Source organism: Plecotus auritus, assembly GCF_963455305.1.
Source record: "Plecotus auritus genome assembly, chromosome: X".
Lineage (NCBI taxonomy): Eukaryota > Metazoa > Chordata > Mammalia > Chiroptera > Vespertilionidae > Plecotus > Plecotus auritus.
In genome coordinates, this window is record NC_137784.1 from 110,315,199 (window position 1) to 110,337,160 (window position 21,962).

Genomic DNA, 21,962 nt, shown 5'->3' on the forward strand with positions numbered 1-21,962 from the left:
ATGGACAGAATCATGTTGAAATTACATAGCACTTTTACTCTAGAATCATCAAACATTTCCCAGCATTTTCTTAATACATTGGCTTGAGTAGCTGGACCCCAGGAATCCAACTACCTGAATACTATAAAACTTACTTGTAAAGTTAGAATAAAATTGGTTGCTCTAATGTAAACTAGATGGAACCAACTGGAATAGAAGGTTGTGTAAGGCTATACAGGGGAGTTTGAGTGAGTATATCATTCAAACATAACTTCTGTCCAAATTTTAGGAGGTCATATATAATATCATTTAAGATATACTAAAATATGACTGGAACCTTAAATAAAACAAAGGGTGTGGCACTGTAATTGAAATGGTAATATCTGCTTTCATCTTTAGTCTTTGGAGTACAGGAATTCATTGTGTGTCTACTTAAAAATCCAAATTGGAGAATAACTTGGTCCCCCAGAGTTTGTTCAGAAAGTCAGAGATGAGGGAGTTCCATTTTCAGTCCTACATCATCATCACTTTTCAATTTCTAGTGATTGGTCAAAGTGTTTCCAGCATAGAATATTAAAAGGCAGTTAGATGAACCTATTTCTCAGATTTTTATTGACATGTCCCTTGTACTTTTAAAAACAATGCTGGGGAAAATAGCTAAAAATAAATAACATGTATTTACTGAGATGGGAACACTGGTAAATGAGCAAGTCTATGAGGTAGAGAAGGATATGGTAGGTGAGGTTTTGGAATGGGATGAGAGTCTGGGGACAGTGGGTGGCAAAGAGAGTAAGGAAAATATTAGTTCCATTTTGGTAACAATGAGTTTAAAGTATCTGACAGATATTCAAATGGCTATATATTCAGTAATTGGTTGAATATCTATCTATACATATGAATCACAGATGAAATATAGGCTTGCGAATCTGCATACTGATGATAACTGAAAGTATATGTTCCTTTCTGTTGGCTCCTTTATAGTCTTATGCCCATGGCCCAGTGAGCTCTGCCTAAAAAGTTAGGCCACCACTGACTGAATTCCTAATCAGTATTTAATCGTTTTCCTTGTGACCTCCAACCCAGGTCCTAGTGGCACCATCTAATAAATCCCTCAGATGACTGATTAAAATTCTATGCATCCCACACTTCTGATACCTTCAGCTCTTAACTTACAACAGCACAAGGGTGCCCTCCAGTGTTCAGCATGGTGTATTCAAGAGCAAAAAAAGAGTTAAGAACCTTTTCTTTTAACCAGCATCACTCTCACTTCTGGGGAATTTCAGGAGCAACATGCAACCGTGAATTAAGAAGGGCTCTAGGTACTTTAGATCCTGGTAGAACATGAAGAGAGTCAGGCAAGTCCCACTAATTAGGACATAGTCTCTAGTGTTATTTGTTGGATAGAAAGAATAGGCCCTGCACTTTAGGTTCTCAGTAAGTCTCAAGAAAAACTATAAGATGGAAAAATCAGTCCCACTATTTTTTAATAAATAATAAGCCTCAGAGTATCAATGCAGATGTGTAGAATGAGAGGAACAGAGAAACCCATGCCATGAGCCTCCTAGACATACTTGCCTCTGAATATGTACCAAAGCAAGGTTAACCACTTTGTCCACAGGTACTACTTCCACCACTTTAAACTTCTTTGTATACTAACCAGGGTCCTAGGGTGAGAGTGGATGGTTCACCTTCCATCCTTACCTGCAAAAGGCAGTGGGAAGGGTATTTCATGACATGGATTTCTGTGTGATACTCTCTGGCCTTTACACTGATAACTATATTCCAAGGTCATCTTAGTTTAAATGTATACTCTTTTGGATAATCCATGTTGGGAGGGATAGAAATAATTGAACTGATATGCTCATGAGATAACATGTAAAAAAAATCAGCATTATCAGTGTGTTACTGCTCATACCCACTCCTGGGTTTATTGCCTTTACAGATAGAGATACAAATGCCTCACTACATCTTAAGAAAACATGTTCTTCATCGTATTTTAAATTTCTGCCTTTAGTTTTAGTTATGCCCTCTATGGCCTTATACCATCTGCCACTTCTTTACTGGTATTCCTGACAAGTATGTCACTTACCAGAGGGCACTTTCCTAAATGAAGTAAAAATTGTACACAAATATGATAATTCAGGGTCTAGGTCCCATGGTTACGTCAAGCACTTGAGTTGTTTCTCTAAGCCTAAGGACAAGTCCTTTCAATAACATATAGATAACAACTTGTGGCAGAATTACATTAGGCTCCTGTACTAGTTTTATATAAAATGGAGAGTTCTGCCTCTTTCCAGAATTAACAGCCTCATGGCAATAAGTTTCAGACCAAACCTATTAATTTAGGATCACTCAGATCATCTTGGCAAAGCCATAACTTCTTTTAAAATATTTTTAGATATAATTTACATACAATAAAATTTGCCTATTTTGAGTATATTTTTTGATGATTCCTGACAAATTTATATACCCTTTGTAAGTAACAAATATCACAGTCAGAATATCAAATATTTTCATTATCCCAAAAACTTTCCTTGTGCTTATTTCAGTCAACCAGCCCCCCACTCCAAGCCTCAGGCAACTACAAATCCTCTTTTGTCACCTAGAATATATTTGCTTCTGGAGTTTTACATAAAAGGATGAATGCACTATATACTCTTTTATGTCTATTTTCCATAACATAGTATTTTTGAGATTCATTCATGTTCTTGCATGTAACAGTAGCATTAAATTTATATTGCTAAGTAGCATTCCATTTTATGGATATATCACAATTTTTGTCACTCCAGCTGTTAATGGAAATGTGGGAAGTTTCTATGTTTTGAATATTTTCAACAACGTTGTTGTAAACATTCATGTGCAATTTGTTGTGTGTACTTATGTTTTCTTTTCCCTTGGGTAAATACCTAGAGGTTAAATTGCTGGGTCAAAAGGTAAATGTAGATATTTTATGAGAAATTGACAAGCTCTCTTCTGAAGTTTCTGTGCACATTCTTGTCAATGCCTACAGTTTTCAGGCTTTGTAAATTTTAGTCATTTTAAGGGACTTGTAGTTGTATAGCATTGTGGTTTTATTTTGCATTTCCCTAATGACTAAAGATATTGAGTATCTTTTCATGTGCTTGATGGAAATTGCTATTATCTTCTTTTGAAAAATGTTTGAAATAATTGTTTTTTATAAAACTGGGTTTATGTCTTCAACATGAGAGTGATGTGTGGAAAGTGGTAGACCAAATATGTTGCAGTCAATATTTTCCTGATGTTTCCTTATACAATATCTATTTTCAAAAACTAATAAATGAAATCCCACGTAACTGCATAATTATAAGATTATGGTATATCTTAAAGATATCATGTTTTTTATTCCTGATAATGAAATCACAGTTTCCTCTTCACCTGAAGTAGCACCACGTTTGGAATAATTCTGAAAAGGACCTATTTGAAAATTCAAAGATAGAATTATTGGACCATGGCCTAATGTTCTGTTCATCCAAGATGTTCACATGATGCTCTCTAAATGCATGTCATTTAAACTTAAAAAACACCCAAGGTAAAATGTATTTGTTCTGAGATTACTGGTGTATACCACTTTTGGTTTAACCCAATAACTGATTGTGGTTTAACCCAATAACTGATTTCAAGAAGAGAGGAGTATTTGTTGCCATGGAAACTTTCCTATATACTTACTGGGTTATAAGTTTGTAAAATATTGATCTTCTTGGCCCTTGAAGTGACCATGAAGATCTGGGGTATCCAGAGTACAAGGGCCAGTTACCTTCAACTGTAATTTTGTCTAGTTCCCCAATGTGCTATGTAGTTCTCATTTTCTATGTGTCCTAACATGACCTTTTGGGGGAGCACTAGTTTAGTCTTCCACCAAAAATGTAGCCATCCAGCAGATGAAGATGAGAATCCACAATTTTCTCTCTTATACCTAATTCTTTCCCCTGGCCCTAACACTAGCCTACTCTAACTTGTAATGGTCTTATACCATAAAGAAAAATGCCTTCACCTACACAGTGAGGACCACCTTATCCCCAGAAGACTACAACTTTTGGGACATCCACTTTAATACCTATATCTCTAGGAAATTGAATATGCCTTATCAACTATATGTTTTGGAAATTAGAGTACTCACCATCAAGGCTTTCTTTGAGACTTAGTCTTGATACTTTACTGAAAACTCCATAACTGAGAACACCTAAGCAGACCCAGAAATTCAGGTTGTGACAAATATACAATTACTACCAAGTGCTTACTATTTATCAGGCACTGGTACAGTGCTAGGTAGGTCACATTCCTGGAATCCTGATTTTATTTTTATTTGTTTTTTAATAATTCATTATTGTTGAAAGTATTACATATGTCCCCCTTTTTCCCCCATTGACCCCCTCCAGTCCACCCCCACCCCAGGCCCTCATCGCCCCATTGTCTGTGTCAATGGACCATGCATATATACATGCAAAGTCCTTGGTTGATTACCTCCCACCCACTTACCTTCCCCCGCCTTCCCTCTGAGATTCCATACTCTGTTCCATGCTTCCCATGTCTCTGGATACACTCCATTCATCAGTTATTTTGTTACTTAGATTCCACATATGAGTGAGATCATGTGATATTTGTCTTTCTCTGACAGACTTATTTCACTTAGCATGATACTCTCCAGGTCCCTTCATGCTGTTTCAAGGGATAAGAGATTCTTCTTTTTAAATGCTGTATAGTATTCCATGGTGTAATTGTACCCCAGCTTTTTTATCCACTCATATACTGATGGATACTTAGGCTGCTTCCAGATCTTAGCTATTATAAATAACGTGATTAACATAAGGGTGCGTATATTCTTTAAATTAGTGTTTTGGGTTTCTTTGGATATATTCCCAGAAGTGGAATCACTGGGTCATAAGACAGTTCCATTTTTTATTTTTCCAGGAAACTCCATACTGCTTTCCACAGTGGCTGTACAGTCTGCATTCCCATCAACAATGCACGAGGGTTCTCTTTTCTCCACATCCTAGCCAGCACTTGTTGTTGATTTATTGATGACTAGAGGCCCGGTGAATGAAATTCATGCATGGGTAGGGTCCCTAGACCTATATATACACCAATGTAGATGCCTAGCAGCTAGCAAATCCTTTTAACCTCTCTGTTAAGATGTATCCTGGTTTCAAAAATGTTAAAATTTGGATAAATGAGTATGCCTGCAAATGGAGGAAATGCAGTACTTCCAGTACAATTGAGGACTACTGCAGAAGTGTTTGTAACAGGCAATTTTTTTGGGGAAAAAAACAACAACAAAACAAAACAGAACAAAACTCAAATACATCCTCTGTCTCATCCCGCCCCTGTCATTTAAGTAGGTAGATCACTCCACAGCGACCAGGTCCAGTGTATCTGGGACCCCAAAATCAGTCCTAGCTCCCTGGAAAGGAAGCTGACCCAACTTTTGGAAGTTTGGGGGGGAAGGGTATGTGGTTAATGGGCATCTCTTTTTTTCAGCTGTTACTGGTGCAGAGCAATCGGCATCCTACCGATTGGAGCATGTGGGAAATAGCCTGCTTCTGAATATATAAATAGTAAATGTCTTGTTACCAAAGTGGAGAAATATATGAAACCGTTAATGACAGAGAAGCTTCTTTTAGAGGATGCCCCTTCTCACAACTCCCAGATATGCCTCCCTCGGACTGACGACAGGCAGGGTGGCCTCCTACTCACCAGATCCACCTCAGACGCTGGTAGGACCAGAGATGGGGGCGTGAGAGCACTCGCTCTTGAGGCTTTCAGCTCCAGAGGGTGTCTGTTTGGAAGAGGACTGGTAACAGATTTTGTCCTTTCCCAGCCTTCTACAGACAAACCATATTCCCAAGCAAAACAATCATTCTTCAAAAGAAGCCCAACGTTCACATCAGCCTCCGGACTAGAAGTGGGTCTTCTCCAAATTCTCAAGGAGAAGCTGCCTAGGGCGGTTCTGCTGCTCCTGATCAACCAATGCGGCCTTTCCCTGCTGCACCTCTCGAAGCCGGGTTCTGGGTGCCACAAAGGGAGAGGTTCCCTGAACCCACTTCCTGCACACCTAGGGTAGGATACATATCATAGGAGGCAGCTTCAGTGCTGGGACGGCAGCGGCCAGTTCCTCTGGTACCCCGCCTCCTGGGATGCAGTCCGACGTCTCCCAGCACCCTAGCCTCGGACTCACCCCACAGTTGCCCACACCACCGGTGCCTCAGCGTAGGCCTCAGCAGCCCAGGATATGGCCCACCCAAGCTGGCCACCCTGCAGCCAGGCCACCATGCCCACCACCGCTGGTAGCTCTGCTAGCTCGCTGCCATGCCCTGTCCACTGGGATGGGGGCATGCTCCGAGCCACTCCACGGTGGCTCAGAGCACACCCCCACCCCTGGCATGGGCCCACTGCCCAGAGGCCCTCCCTCCCTCCCTGGCTGGTTGCAGGATGCTATGGGTGTCGCCATCTTTGTGGCAGAGTGATGGTTAATTTGCATATTACCCTTTTATTAGATTAGATAACCATCCTGATAGGTGTGAGGTGACATCCCATTGTGGTTTTAATCTGCATATCTCTGATGATTAGTAATATTGACCATCTTTTCATATGTCTATTGGCCATCTATCTGTATGTTCTCTTTACAGAAGTGTCTATTCAGGTCCTTTGCCCATTTTTTAAATGGATTGTTTGTTTTCTGGTGTTGTTTTGTAAGTTCTTTATTAATTTTAGATATTAACCCCTTATCAGATGTGTCAGTGAATATGTTCTCCCATTCAGTGCATTGTCTTTTCATTGTGTTGATAGTTTCCTTTACTGTCCAAAAACATTTCAGTTTGATGTAGTCTCATTTTCTTATTGTGTTTCCCTTGCACAAGAAAATGTGCCAGAAAAAAATATTGCTATGACAAATGTTCGAGATTTTACTGCCTATGTCTTCTTATATGATTTTTATGGTTTCAACTCTAACATTTAAAACTTTAATCCATTGTGAGTTTATTCTTGAGTATAGTGTAAAAATGTGATCTAGTTTTATTTTTTTGCATGTATCTTTCCAATTTTTCCAACACCATTTATTGAATAGACTGTCTTTACCTCATTGTGAATTCTTACCTCCTTTGTCAAATATTAATTGGCTATAAATCTCTGGGTTTATTTCTGGGATCTCTATTCTGTTTCTTTAATCTGTATGTCTGTTTTCTTGTCAGTATTAAGCTGATTTGATTACTGTGGCCTTGTAGTATAGCTTGATATCAGGTAGTGTAATTCCTCCAACTTTATTTTTATTCTCAAGATTGCTGGGGTTACTTGGAGTCTCTTGTGGTTCCATATACATTTTTGGAATATTTGCTCTAGTTCTGTGAAATACACCATTGATATCTTGATAGAAATTGTGTTATATCTATAGATTGTTTTGGGTAATATGAACATTTTAATGATGTTAATTCTTATGATCCATGGACACAGTATATACTTCTCCACTTAATTGTATCTTCTTCAATTTTCTTCTTCAGTGTCTTATAATTTTCTGAGTACAGATCTTTTAAGTTCTTGGTTAAACTTAGTTCTAGGTACTTTTTTATTCATTTGTAAATGGAAATGTTTCCTTAGTTTCCCTTTCTGACAGTTCATTATTGGTGTATACGTACAGTATAAATATGACAGATTTCTGGATAGTTATTTTGTATCCTGCTACTGTACTGAATTTATTTAACAGTACTCATAGTATTTTGGTAAAATCTTTGTGGTTCTCTGTATACGGAATCATATTATCTGAAAATAAGGACAATTTTATTTCTTATTTTTCAATTTGGATGCCTTTTATTTTTTCTTCTTGTCTTATTGCTGTGCCTAGGACTTCCAGTATTATGTTGAATAAGAATCATGAAAATGGACATCCCTGCCTTGCTCTGATATTGAGAGAAACTAATATAGGTTTTCCCATTGAGTATGATATTGGCTGTGAGTATATATAGTCATTATGTTGAGATAGGTTCCCTCTATTCCCATTTCGATGAGAGTTTTTATCATAAATGTGTGTTATATTTTATCAAAATTTTTTTCTGCATCTATTGATATGATCATGTAGTTTTATCCTTCATTTGCAGATATTGTAACAACCTTGCATCCCAGGAACAAATACCACTTGGTCATGGAGTATGATCTATTTATCGTATTACTGGATTGAGTTTGCTAATATTTTGTCAATTATTTTAGCATCTATGTTCATCAAGAATATTGGCCTATAATTTTCTTTCTTTATAGTGTTTTTATATGGTTTTAAAATTAGGTTAATGCTGGCCTCATAAAATGAGCTTGGAAATCTGCCCTCTTCTTGAATTTTTTGGAATGGTTTGAGGATAGGTGTTAATTCATCTTTGAATGTTTGGAAAAATGCATCTGTGAAGCCATCCAGTCCAGAACTTTTTTTGTTGAGAGTTTTCTTTTCCATTACTGCTGTAATTTCACTAATTATAATCTGTCTATTCAGATTATTTTATTCTTCTTGATCTCATTTTGAAAGATTGTATATTTCTAGGAATTTATTCATTTCTTCTAGATTGTCCAATTTCTTGCCATTTACTTATTCATAATATTTGCTTTAAAGTTTATTTTGTCAGATATAAATATTGGTACTCCAGCTTTTTTTCAATTTCCATGAAATATCTTTTTCCATCCCTTTACTTTTAGTCTATGTGTATCTATTTTTCTGAGGTGGTAATCTTGTAGATAGCATCTATATGGGTCTTCTTTTCTTATCCATTCTTGTCTTCTTTTCTTATCCATTCAGCTACTCTCTGTCGTGTAATTGGAGCATTTAAACCATTTACATTTAAACTTATTAAAGATAGGTTCGTATTTATTGCCATTTTATTCTTTTAGCTATGTTCTTCTGTTTTATTCTATCTTCTTATTCTTAAAGAAGACCTTCCCTTTAAAATTTCTTGCAATGCTGGTTTGGTGGTAATGACACCTTTAGCTTTTTGTATTTTGTGTGAGAAGCTCTTTATTTTCCTTATAATTTTATTTTTTTTATTAAGGTATTATATGTGTACATATCTTACCATTGCCCCCCGCAACACACTCCCATACATGCCCTCACCCCCCAATGCTTTGCATCCGTTGGTTACTCTTATATGCATGCATACAAGTCCTTCAGTTGATCTCTTATTTCCCCCACCTCTCCCTAACCTTCCTGCTGTAATTTGACAGTCTGTTTGATGCTTTACTGCCTCTGTATCTATCTTTTTGTTCATCAGTTTATACTGTTTCTCATTATCCCCAAATGAGTGAGATCATGTGGTATTTTTCTTTCGTTGACTGGCTTATTTCACTCAGCATAATGTTCTTTAATTCCATCCAGGTGCCTACAAATGGTAATAATTCCTTCTTTTTTATGGCAGCATAGTATTCCATTGTGTAGATGTACCATAGTTTTCTGATCCAGTCATCTGCTGACGGGCACCTAGGCTGTTTCCAAATCTTAGCTATTGTAAATTGTGCTGCTATGAACATAGGGGTGCATATATCCTTTCTGATTGGTGTTTCTAGTTTCTTAGGATATATTCCTAGGAGTGGGATTACTGGGTCAAATGGAAGTTACACTTTCAGCTTCTTGAGGAAACTCCATACTGTTCTCCACAGTGGCTGCACCAGTCTGCGTTCCCACCAACAGTGCACGAGCGTTCCTTTTTCTCCACATCCTCGCCAACACTTGTCGTTTGTTGATTTGTTGATGATAGCCATTCTGACAGGTGTGTGATAGTATCGCATTGTCGTTTTGATTTGCATCTCTTGGATAATTAGTGACTTTGAGCATATTTTCATGTGTCTCTTGGCCTTCCTTCTGTCTTCTTTGGAAAAGATTCTATTTAGGTCCGTTGTCCATTTTTTCTATTGGATCATTTATCTTCCTTTTATTAAGTTGTATAAGCTGCCTGTAGATGTTGGAGATTAAACCTTTATCAGTGATAACATTTGCAAATACGTTCTCCCATACAGTGGGATTTCTTGTTGTTTTGTTGATGGTCTCTTTTGCTGTGAAAAAGCTTTTTATTTTGATGTAGTCCCATTTGATTATTTTCTCTTTGGCTTCTGTTGCCCTAGTGGCAGTATCAGTGAAGAAGTTCTTTCGGCATATGTCTGAGATTTTGCTGCCTGTGGATTCCTCTAGTATTTTTATGGTTTCCCGTCTTATATTTAAGTCCTGTATCCATTTTGAGTTTACTTTTGTGTATGGTGTAAGTTGGTGGTCTAGTTTCATTTTTTTGCATATATCTGTCCAATTTTCCCAACACCATTTATTGAAGAGACTGTCTTGACTCCATTGTATGTTCATGCCTCCTTTGTCAAATATTAATTGCGCATGGTGGTTTGGGTCGATATCTGGGTTCTCTATTTTATTCCATTGGTCTATATGTCTGTTCTTGTGCCAGTATCAGGCTGTTTTGAGGACAGTGGCTTTGTAATACAGCTTGAAATCTGGTATTGAGATCCCTCATACTTTTTTCTTCTTTCTCAGGATTGCTGTGGCTATTCGGGGTCTTTTTTTATTCCAGATGAATTTTTGGAGAGTTCTTTCTAGGTCTGTGAAATATGCCGTTGGTATTTTAATGGGGAGTGCATTGAGTCTATAGATTGCTTTGGGTAGTATGGACATTTTAATGATGTTGATTCTCCCAATCCATGAACATGGTATGTTCTTTCATCTGTTTATGTCTTCCTCTATCTCTTTTTTCAGTGTCCTGTAGTTTTCCGCGTATAGGTCTTTTACCTCCTTGGTTAGGTTTATTCCTAAGTATCTTAATTTTTTTTGTGCTATGGTAAATGGGATTGCTTTTTTAGTCTCTCTTTCTGTAAGTTCACTATTGGTGTATAGAAATGCCATAGATTTCTTGGCGTTAATTTTGTATCCTGCTCCATTGCCGAATTCATTTATTACGTCTGTTAGTTTTTTGATGGGTTCTTTCGGTGTTTTTTATGTACAATATCATGTCATCTGCTTAAGGACAACTTTACTTCTTCTTTTCCAATTTGGATGCCTTTTATTTCTTCTTCTTGTCTAATTGCAATGGCTAATACTTCCAGTACTATGTTGAACAGGAATGGTGAGAGTGGGCATCCATGTCTTGTTCCTGTTCTTAGGGGAAATTTTTTAGTTTTTGTCCATTGAGTATGATGATAGCTGTGGGTTTATCATATATAGCTTTTATAATGTTGAGGTATGATCCTTCTATTCCCATCTTGTTGAGAGTTTTTATCAAGAAAGGGTGTTGGACTTTGCTTTTTCTGCATCAATTGATATGACTATGTGATTTTTATCTCTCAATTTGTTTATGTGATGTATCACATTTATTGATTTGCGGATATTGTACCATCCTTGCATTCCTGGGATAAACCCTACTTGGTGATGGTGTATGATCTTTCTGATGTACTGCTGGATCCAATTTGCTAGAATTTTGCTGAGGATTTTGGCATCTACATTCATGAGGGATATTGGCCTGTAATTCTCCTTCATTGTGTTGTCTTTATCTGGTTTTGGTATTAGGGTGATGTTGGCTTCATAGAAGGAGCTTGGAAGTGTTCCTTCCTCTTGAATTTTTTTGAATATTGTGAGGAGGATAGGTTTTAGTTCTTCCTTGAATGTTTGGTAAAACTCTCCTGTGAAGCCGTCTGGCCTCTGGCTTTTGTTTGCCGGAAGCTTTTAGATGACTGCTTCAATTTCTTCCATAGTTACTGGCATATTGAGCTGTTTAGATTCTTCCTGTTTGAGTTTTGGAAGGTTCTATTTTTCTAGGAATATGTCCATTTCCTCCAGGTTGTCCAGTTTGTTGGAATAGAGTTGTTCATAGTAATTTTTAACAATCCTTTGTATTTCGGCAGGATCTGTTGTTATTTCACCTCTTTCATTTCTGATTTTGTTTATTTGGGTCCTCTCTCTTTGCTTTTTGGTGAGCCTGGATAGAGGTTCATCAATCTTGTTTATCCTTTCCAAGAACCAGCTCTTGGTTTTGTTGATCTTTTGTATTTTTTCTTTGGTCTCAATGTCGCTTATCTCCGCTCTTATCTTTATTATTTCCTTCCTTCTGCTTACACTGGGCTTTTCTTGTTGCTCTTTTTCTAACTCTTTGAGTTGTTGGGTTAGGTAATTTCTTACCATTGTTTTTTTTTTTTGCAGTAGGCTTGTAGAGCTATGAACTTCCCTCCCAAGACTGCTTTTGCTGTGTCCCATAGATTTTGGATTGTAGTGTTTTCATTGTCATTTGTTGCCATGATGTTTTTTATTTCTTCCTTCATCTCTCTGGTAACCCAATCATTGTTTAATAGCATGCTGTTTAGTCACCATGTGTTTGATTTCTTTAGGTTGTTTTTATTGTAGTTGATTTCCAGTTTTATGCCACTGTGGTCTGAGAAGATGCTTGATATAATTTCTATCTTCTTTTATTTGAAGAGACATTGCCTATGTCCCAACATATGGTCTATCTTTGAAAATGACCCATGTGCACTTGAGAAGAATGTATATTCTGTGGCTTTGGGGTGAAATGTTCTGAAGATGTCAATTAATTTCATCTGGTCTAGTGAGTCATTGAGGATTGATGTTTCTTTGCTGATTTTTTGTTTAGAGGATTTGTCCAATGGTGATAGTGAGGTATTAAAGTCTCCTACTATGATTGTATTGCTGTCAATCTCTCCCTTGATATCCTCCAGTTTTTTTATGTATTGGGGTGCTCCTGTATTGGGTGCATATATGTTTACCAGAGTTATTTCTTCTTGTTGGATTGCTTCCTTTAGTATTATGAAGTGGCCTTCTTTATCTCTTGTTATGTCTTTCACTTTGAGATCTAATTTGTCAGATATAAGTATTGCTACCCCAGCTTTTTTTTCAGTTCCATTTACCTGGAAAACCTTTTTCCATCCCTTCACCCTCAGTCTGTGTGCGTCTTTTTTTTTTTTTTTTTTTGAGGTAGGTTTCTTGTAGACAGCAGATATATGGGTCTTGTTTTCTTATCCAATCCGTTACCCTATGTCTTTTGATTGGGGCATTTAATCCATTTACATTTAAAGTTATTATTGATAGGTACTTATTTGTCGCCATTTTTATTCTTTACCCCTGTGTTCCTTCTTTGCTTCCTATTTCTTTTTTTTTTACAGCAGACCCTTTAGCATTTTTTGCATTGCTGGTATGGTGGTAATAAATTCCTTTAGTCCTTTTTTGTCTGTGAAGCTTCTGATTTCACCTTCAATTTTGATTGATAGCCTTGCTGGGTACAGGATTCTTGGATTCAGACCCTTCCTTTGCATGACTTTGTATATTTCATTCAATTCCCTTCTGGCCTGATGAGTTTCTGTTGAGAAATCAGTTGCTAGTCTGATGGGGGTTCCTTTGTATGTAACTTTCTGTCTCTCTCTTGCCACTTTTAAGATTCTTACTTTGTCGTTGGTGTTTGCCAATTTAATTATGATGTGCCTTGGTGTCAGTCTTTTGGGGTTCATTTTGCTTGGGACTCTGTGAGCTTCTTGGATTTGTGTGGGTTTTTTCTTCTCTATATCAGGGAAGTTTTCTGTCATTATTTCTTCAAACAGGTTTTTTATTCCTTGCTCATCTTCCTTTCCTTCTGGAACCCCTATTATGAGGATGTTGTTTTGTTTCGTGTTGTCCCAAAGTTCCCTTAGGCTCTCCTCCTGCCTTTTAATTTTTTTTTCTAGGAGTTGCTCTACTTGGGTAATTTTTCCCATCTTGTCTTCTCGCTCACTGATGCGGTCCTCTGCTTCTTCTAGTCTACTCTTGATGCTTTCTATGGAGTTCTTTACAGCAGCGATGTCATTTTTCATTTGTTCTTGGTTCTTCTTCATTTCTTCTTGGTTCTTGCTCATATTGTCAAATTTGTCTTCCATTCTTTTTAGCCAACTTATGACCATTTCTCTGAATTCTTTCTCTGGAAGATTGCTTGTCTCCATTTTGTTTACTTCCTTTTCTGGTGATGCCTGCTTTTCTTTCATATGCGGGCTGTTTCTTTGTCTCCCCCGTGGTCTCTCTTCTCTGGATGTCTGGTTTTGTAGTTCTCTCTCTCTCCTTATCCCAGGCGAAATCTGACCTTTCCGTGGTGGAGTGTAGAGTTCCTCTGAATCCACGTGTTTGCACCAATTGGGGACCGGTGTTCTGGGGCTCGCAGCTGTTCCGTGGGTGCCTCAGTTGTCTGAATGTTCTCTGAGCCTTGTCCTTCTGGGTTTTGCCAAAGCTTCATCAGATAGTCATACTTAGTTAAACCAATGAGTCTTTTCTTTCAATTTTAAATGATAGCCTTGCTGGGTAAAGTAGTCTTGATTACAGGTCTTTGCTTTTCATCACTGAATAGTTTATGCCAATCTCTTCTGAATTTAAATGTTTCTATTGAGAAATCAGCTAACATTCTTATGGGAGATTCCTTACAGGTATCTAACTGTCTTTCTCTTGTGTCTTTTAAGATTCTCTCTTTATTGTTAACCTTTGCCACTTTAGTTATGATGTGTGTTGGTGTGGGTTCATCTTGTTTGAGATTCTCTGAACTGCCTGGACTTGTGTGTCTTTTCCCTTCACACACAAGTGGCCTCTTTGGGTTCATCTTGTTTGAGATTCTCTGAAATGCCTGGACTTGTTTGTCTTTTCCCTTCACAAGTTTAGGAAATTTTTCATTCATTATTTCTTCCAAGATGTTCCTGATCCCTGCTCACTATCTTTTTTTCCTGGTAACCCTAAGATGCAAATGTTGTTGCTCTTCATGCAGTCCCAAAGGTCCCTTGAACTACATTTTTAAAATTTCCTTTTGTTGCTTTGATTGGTGGGTTGTTTTTTTTTTTCTACTTTGTCTTCCAAATTGCTTGTTCAATTCTCTACTCCATGTAACCTATTATTTACTCATTTCAGTGCATTTTTCCTTTCAAATATTATATACTTCATTTCTGACTGGTCTTTTTCTATGGTTTATATGACCATTCTCATGCTCTTGAGCATTCTTATAAGTTTTACTTTGACTTCTATATTTAATAAATTGCTTACATCCATTTATCATTTTTCCTATAGATTTCTACTGTTCTTTCATTTTGAGCCTGTTTCTTTGTCTCCACATTTAGCTGCAGCTTTGTGTTTGTTTCTATATATTAGGTAGATCTGCTATGAATCTCAAATCTTCATGGGATGATTGTATGTGGTAGGTGTCCTGTGGGGTCCACTGGTGCATTCTCATTGATCATCTGAGCTGGGTGCTCAAGGAATATTCCTTGTGTTATGTGGGTTATGTGGGTCTTCCTGTTGTAAATGAGTCTTTATGACCACTCATGTGTTGGATGGTTCCTCAGATTCATTTTTTTAATAAATCTTTATTGTTCAGATTATTACATTTGCTCCTCTTTTTCCCCCCATTACTCCCCTCCACCCAGTTTCCACCCCATCCCCTGCCCTTACCCCCACACTGTCCTCTTCCATAGGTGTACGATTTTTGTCCAGTCTCTTCCCATACCCCCCACACCCCCTTCCCACCAAGAATTGTCAGTACACTCCCTTTCTATGCCCCTGATTTGATTCTATTCCCCAGTTTATTCTGTTCATCTGATTTTTTATTCACTTGATTTTTAGATTCACTTGTTAATAGATATGTATTGGTTGTCACTTTGTTGTTCATCATTTTTATCTTTACCTTTTTCTTCTTCCTCCTCTTCTTAAAGAATACCCTTCAGCATTTCATATAATACTGGTTTGGCAGTGATGAACTTCTTTAGCTTTTTCTTATCTGTGAAGCTCTTTATCTGACCTTCAATTCTAAATGATAACTTTGCTGGGTAGAGTAATCTTGGTTGTAGGTTCTTGCTATTCATCACTTTGAATATTTCTTGTCACTCCCTTCTGGCCTGCATAGTTTCTGATGAGAAATCAGCTGACAGTTGTATGGGTAATCCCTTATAGGTAACTGTTTTTTTCTTGCTGCTTTTAAGAGTCTCTCTTTGTCTTTTGCTCTTGGCATTTTAATTATGATGTGTCTTGGTGTGGTCCTCTTTGGATTCCTTTTGTTTGGGGTTCTCTGCACTTCCTGTACTTGTAAGTCGATTTCTTTCACCAGATGGGGGAAGTTTTCAGTCATTATTTCTTCAAATAGTTTTTCAGTATCTTGCTCTCTCTCTTCTTCTGGCACCCCTATAATTTGGATATTGGTACGCTTGAAGTTGTCCCAGAGGCTCCTTGCACTATCTTCATATTTTTGTATTCTTTTTTCCTTTTGCTTTTCTGGTTGGGTGTTTTTTGCTTCTTTGTATTTAAAATATTTGACTTGATTCTTGGGATCCTTTAGTTTGCTGTTGGATCTCTGTATATTATTCTTTATTTCAGTCAGTGTATGCTTTATTTCTAATTGGTCCCTTTTCATATCCTTGAGGGTCTCATTATATTTCTAGGAGGTTTCTAGAAGATTCTTGAGTAACCTTATAACCGTGGTTTTGAACTCTATATCCACTCGTTTGCTTTCTCCATTTCTTTCATTTGTGACCTGTTTCTTTGTCTCCACATTTTGGCTGCTTCCCTGTGTTGATAGAGTGACTTTGTGTGCTAGGTGTCCTATAGGGCCCAGTGGCTCAGCCTCCCTAATTACCTGAGGTGGACACTCTTGGTGTACCCCTATGTGGGCTATGTGCATAGTCTTGTTGTAGTTAAGCCTTGATTGCTGTTGGTATCACTGGGAGGAATTGACCTCCAGGCCAATTGGCTGTGAGGACTGGTTGTGTCTACAATGGGAGAACTTCTGTGCTGGAGACACCCTTATGGGGCAGGACTTGCTTCAGTGGGGCTTTGGCGCTCACTCAGTCTGCTCCCAGAGTGTGTCTCTTATAGATGTGAAGAGTTGTAATCTGCATGGTCTCACTCTGACCACTGAGATCTCCAAGAAAGTGCAAAGTCAGCCACTGCCTAAGGCCACCCAGCAGGAGCTACAGAGAGATCTGCAGATTCCTCCTCTTTGTCTGGGGTTTGGAGGTGCCCAGGTTAGGCCCAGCTGTGGATCAGTGCAAGCTGCTGTCCAGCCTTGGGCCTTCTTTTGGAGGTTCTGGGGCTCTCTGACCCAGCTGCAGTTTGACAGGTTTTAGGTAGAGAAAGGCCAGGCCATTCATATGCAAAAGCCTCTGCGCTTACCTTGGATGGGGTTGTAAATTGGGAGGGGCGGGGATCTCAGGGAATCACCAGGGCAGAACAAACAGCAATGGCTGACTATCAGCCTTGCCCCAATGCGGCCCCCAGGTGTGCAGGAACAATGATTGCTGCAAGCACCTCTGAGAGAAAGCTGCCTTCACATTCCAGCCTGATGCCAGACAGTCCAGTTTCTCTCTGTATGAGTCTGGGTCCCCAGAGTCTCGCCCAGAACTGGAGTTCAGAACTGTCGGAAGCTTGTATCTCCCTCTTGATTGAAAAAGACAACAGCATACCCAGCTGCCATCCCCTTTCGAGTGTGCCTCCATACCTCCACACTTCATTTCCACACCTCCTCTTAATGCGCTTTTCTCTTTCCTTCTAGTTGTAGAATTTCTACTCAGCCAGCTTTCCCATGGTTCTGGATGATATTCATTTTGTCTTTTAGTTGTAGTTTTAATGTGGTTTGTGTGGCAGCAAGTTCAGGTGTTTACCTATGCCACCATCTTGGTTTTCTCTCCTCAGACTCATTGACTGTGACACTCAACCCCAACTATGATGTGCAAGTTGCTATGCCAGTGCCAACAACATAATGCTGAATTCATCTCAACAGGGTTGGTGTCTCCTGAGACATCCTTTGGATTTGCTGCTTATGAAGCTTATTAGATCTTGCACTAAGGTTGTCTGAAACAGGCCACTCAGTGTGTTGGTCCTGGGCCTCCTGGGAGGGACTCTGGTGCAGGTCAATGCAAGATGCTGCCTGTGACTGACCCTGATAAACCTATATGGAGCTACAAACAATCCACATTTGTGGCTGCCTTTACTGGGTTTGAGTGCACACAGGAAGAACCAAGCTGTGCACCAAGCCAGGAATTAAACCACCCCCAATCATTGGAAATTGGTATTTTTGTATTGCCAAGTGTTTGGAAATCTATATTTTTCAATATATTCACTAACAGTCAAGCATCAGCAGAAAATGTCCCCTTCTGCACTATTCATCCTAATGAGAACAGAGTACCTATGCCAGATGAAAGGTTTGATTTCCTTTGCCACTGTCCCAAATCAGCACCCAATATTCCTGCCTTTCTGAATGTAATTGATATTGCTGGTCTTTTAAAAGGAGCTCACAATGGACAAGGTCTGGGAAATGCCTTTTCATCGCATATTAGTGCCTGTGATGGAATCGTTAATCTAACACATGCTTTTGAAAATGAGGCTATCACGCATGTTGAAGGAAGTCTAGGTCCTATTCAAGATACAGAAATAATACATGAAGGGTTTCAGCTTAAAGATTACTACATGATTGGGCCCATTATAAATAAACTAGAAAAGTAGTTGTGAGAGGATGAGATTAAAAACTATAAACTGAATATGACATAATGTGTAAGGTTAAATCCTGGGTTATAGATAAGAAGGAACCTGTTCCCCTCTATCCTGATTGGAATGACAAAAAGATTGAAGTGCAGAAAAAAAAACACTTGTTTCTGACTTCAAAAGAAATTATCTATTTGGTTAATCTTTATGAAAAATACTACATTAAAAAGAAAACAAATGGTTGATAAAAATTAAAATGTGTGTGGACAAGTATGACCCAGGTGCCTTGGTCATTCCTTTTAGTGGGAGCCTTGGAACTGAAATTGCAAGAATTGAGTGCTGAGAAGAGACAGAAGTATCTAGAAGCAAATATGACACAGAACACTTTGCCAAAGATCATTAAGGCTTGGTTTGCAGCACTGCAACTAGAATTCCTGAGACCCTGCCCCACCACTACAGTCTTTGGGCACCTGAGTGGTCTAAGACCCAACAATGGAACACCACTAATCCCTTCCTGGTGACTCACTGAGAATCTACCTTATGCAACTAGAGTACCTCCAGAGGCTCTTTCAATGACTGAGCCTGACAGGCAACCAGCAAGCAAAGGCAGGCAAAGATGGACCTCAGGCTGCTTGGGCCTTTGGCTTATTTCTCCCTGACTTGGTGCTGATGGAGCTGACCTTGGTGTGCAGCTTGGTCCTTCCCATGCACACCCAGACCCAGCAGAGGCAGCCCAAATTGTGGTTCACTTTGAAATTCCAAACAGGTTGCTCACGGCCACTCACAATCTTACATTGACCTGCACTAGAGACCCTCCCAAGAAACCCCAGAAACAGCACACCCAGTGGCCAAATTCAGACAATATTAGAACAAGATCCAATTAGCTTCACAAAAGGTACATATACCCAAAGGGAAATTTCAGCAGGCACCTGCCCCAGCTGAGGCAAACTCTACTTCATGTGGTCAATACCTGCACAATAGCTGGTACATTGTGGTTAGGGTTGATCCTCACAGGCAGCCAACCTGAAAATCATACCCATGCATAGATATGCCAATTGAAATCAAGACTCAACTATAGCAGAAGGGCCCATATAACCCACACAAAAGACATTCCTGGAACACCCAGCTTAGGTGATCAAGGAGACTGCATCCCTGGGTCCCCTAGGACACTTACTGCATAAGACTACCATACAAAGACTGAGATATATAGTAGATATATCTAATACATGGAAAAATACAAAGATACACCTAAAATTGGGAGACAAAGAAACATGACCCAAATAAAAGAATAGGAGAAATCTCAAGAATAAAAGCTAAGTGAAATGAATGTAAGCAATTTACCAGATATAGAGTTTAAAAAAATGGTGATAAGTAAACTCAAGGAACTTAGTGAGAACTTCAACAGCATACAGAGGGATATAGAAGCCATAAAAAGAACCAGTCAGAAATAAAGTATACATAATCTAAAATGAAGAATATGCTAGAAGGAATAAATAGTAGACTAGATGAATCAGAAGATGGATCCAGTGATTTGGAAGACAAGGTAGCAGAAAACACACAATCAGATCAGCAAAAAGAAAAAAGAATTTTAAAATGAGGATATTAAAGAGACTTTTGAGACAACATGAAATGTAACAGCATGCACATAATAAGGCTACCAAGAGAAGAGAGATAACAAGGGATTGAAAACCTATGGAAGAAATAATGACTGAAAATTGCTCTAACTTGGTGATAGATAAAAACACACAAGTCTAGAAAGTGCAGAGTCATAAACAAGATGAACTTAAAGAGGCCCACACCAAGACATCTCAATTAAAATGGCAAAGGTTAACGACAGAAACAGAAAATTTTCTCTCATTATATCTTTAAATAGGTTTTAAATTTCCTGCTCTTGCTTTTCTCCTTCTGGTATCCCTGTGTTTCAAATGCTGGTATGCTTGATGTCTCAAAGGCCCCATAAACTATACTCATTTTTTTCATTCTTTTTTTTTCTTTTTACTATTCTAGTTGTGTGTTTTCTGCTACCTTCTCTTCCAAATTACTTACTTGATTCTCTGCTTCATTTAATCTACTGTTGATTTCCTCTAATATATTCTTCATTTCAGTTATTGTATTCTTCATTTCTGAGTGATACTTTTTTATATTTTCTATCTCCATATTTCTGTTTCCTATCTCTTTGTTAAAGTTCTCACTGAGATAATCTGTTCTTTCCCTAAGTTCATTGAGCATTCTTATAACCATTGTTTTGAATTCTGTATCCGGTAGTTTGCCTGTCTTCATTTTGTTTAGTTCTTTTTCTAGAGTTTTGTTCTGTTCTCCCATTTGAGACATTTCTTTGTTTCCTCATTTTTGGCTGTCTCCATGTGCTTGTTTTTATGTATTAGGTAGAGTTGCTATGTCTCCTAGTCTGGGAAGAGTGGCCTTATACAGTAGGTTTTCTGTGGGGCCCATTGGCACAGTATCCCTGGTCAACTGAGCTGGGTGCTCCTGGTGTGTCACTTGGGTAAGTTTGTGTGCCCTCCAGTTGTAGTTGAACTTTGATTTCTGTTGGTAAGTCAGTGGAAGGGATTTATCCCCAGGCCAATTGACTGAGGACTGGCCACGATTACAGTAAAGGAGTTATTATACAGGGGGCTGACCCTACAGAACAGGAGTAGCTTTACTGGGCTCTAGTGCTGGCTCTTTGTGTCATTTTTGGAAGTGGTTGGGTAATGCTTTGCTGTGGTCTGAAGCTGGTCATCACAGATGTTGGTTATCAGTCCTCTTGAGAGAGGCTCTAGTGAAGGCCAAGGTCAGCCACTGTCTGTGTCATGCCTAGGGCCACTTGGTATGAGCTACACAGTGATGTGCAGATGCTTTCCACTTGTATTTGGCTTGGAGGTGCCTGGGCTAGGTTAAGCTGTGAATAAAGGCTGGATACCTCTGGTGCTGACATTGGGGCTGCATAGCAAGTTGAAGGAGCACACCAAGGCGAAATGTTCCTTGTTTAGGATTTTTAAACCTTTAAGAGATTTTTAGGAAAGTCATCACCATGAGCCAAGGTAGGCCATTTGTATGAAAAAGCCACTGGAAGTGGATTGGGTGGGTCTGCAACTTTGGTGGGTTTGGTTCTCAGGGAATCACCAGGGCAAGGCAAATGGTGTGAACTAGGGTAATGAATACTCAGATATGATGCCTGCATTGCTTGCAGTTAGGAGGAGGGAGGACTCAGCAAAGGAACAATGGCTTCTGCCAGCACTTTTGTCTGGAAGAAAGCTGCCCTTCCAAATCCTGGCCTGAATCCAGACAGTTCAGTTCCTCCACGTATGATACGTTTCAAGCTGCTGCCCCAGCACTGGAGCTCAGAGTGAGTGAGTCCATTAGTGAGTAAGCACATGTGCAGGAAGCCTTCTGTCTCACTCAGCCACAATTCCTGCTGTTTTTTGCAACCAGAAATTATTGGTTCTACATTTTTATTGTGGTCATTATACAGTTGTATATATTTATAAAAAAAATCATAAACCTGTATATTTAAAATAGGCAC

At 38.7% G+C, this 21,962-nt stretch overlaps 1 pseudogene across 1 annotated transcript; it reads left to right on the forward strand.

Annotated features, from left to right (window-relative positions):
• Window positions 1–665: 665 nt before the first annotated feature.
• LOC308240245 (obg-like ATPase 1) lies at window positions 666–18,960 on the forward strand (annotated as a pseudogene). Its single transcript has 3 exons — window positions 666–768; window positions 17,960–18,679; window positions 18,743–18,960. The product of its transcript is annotated as an obg-like ATPase 1 (transcript).
• The last annotated feature ends 3,002 nt before the right edge of the window (window positions 18,961–21,962 follow it).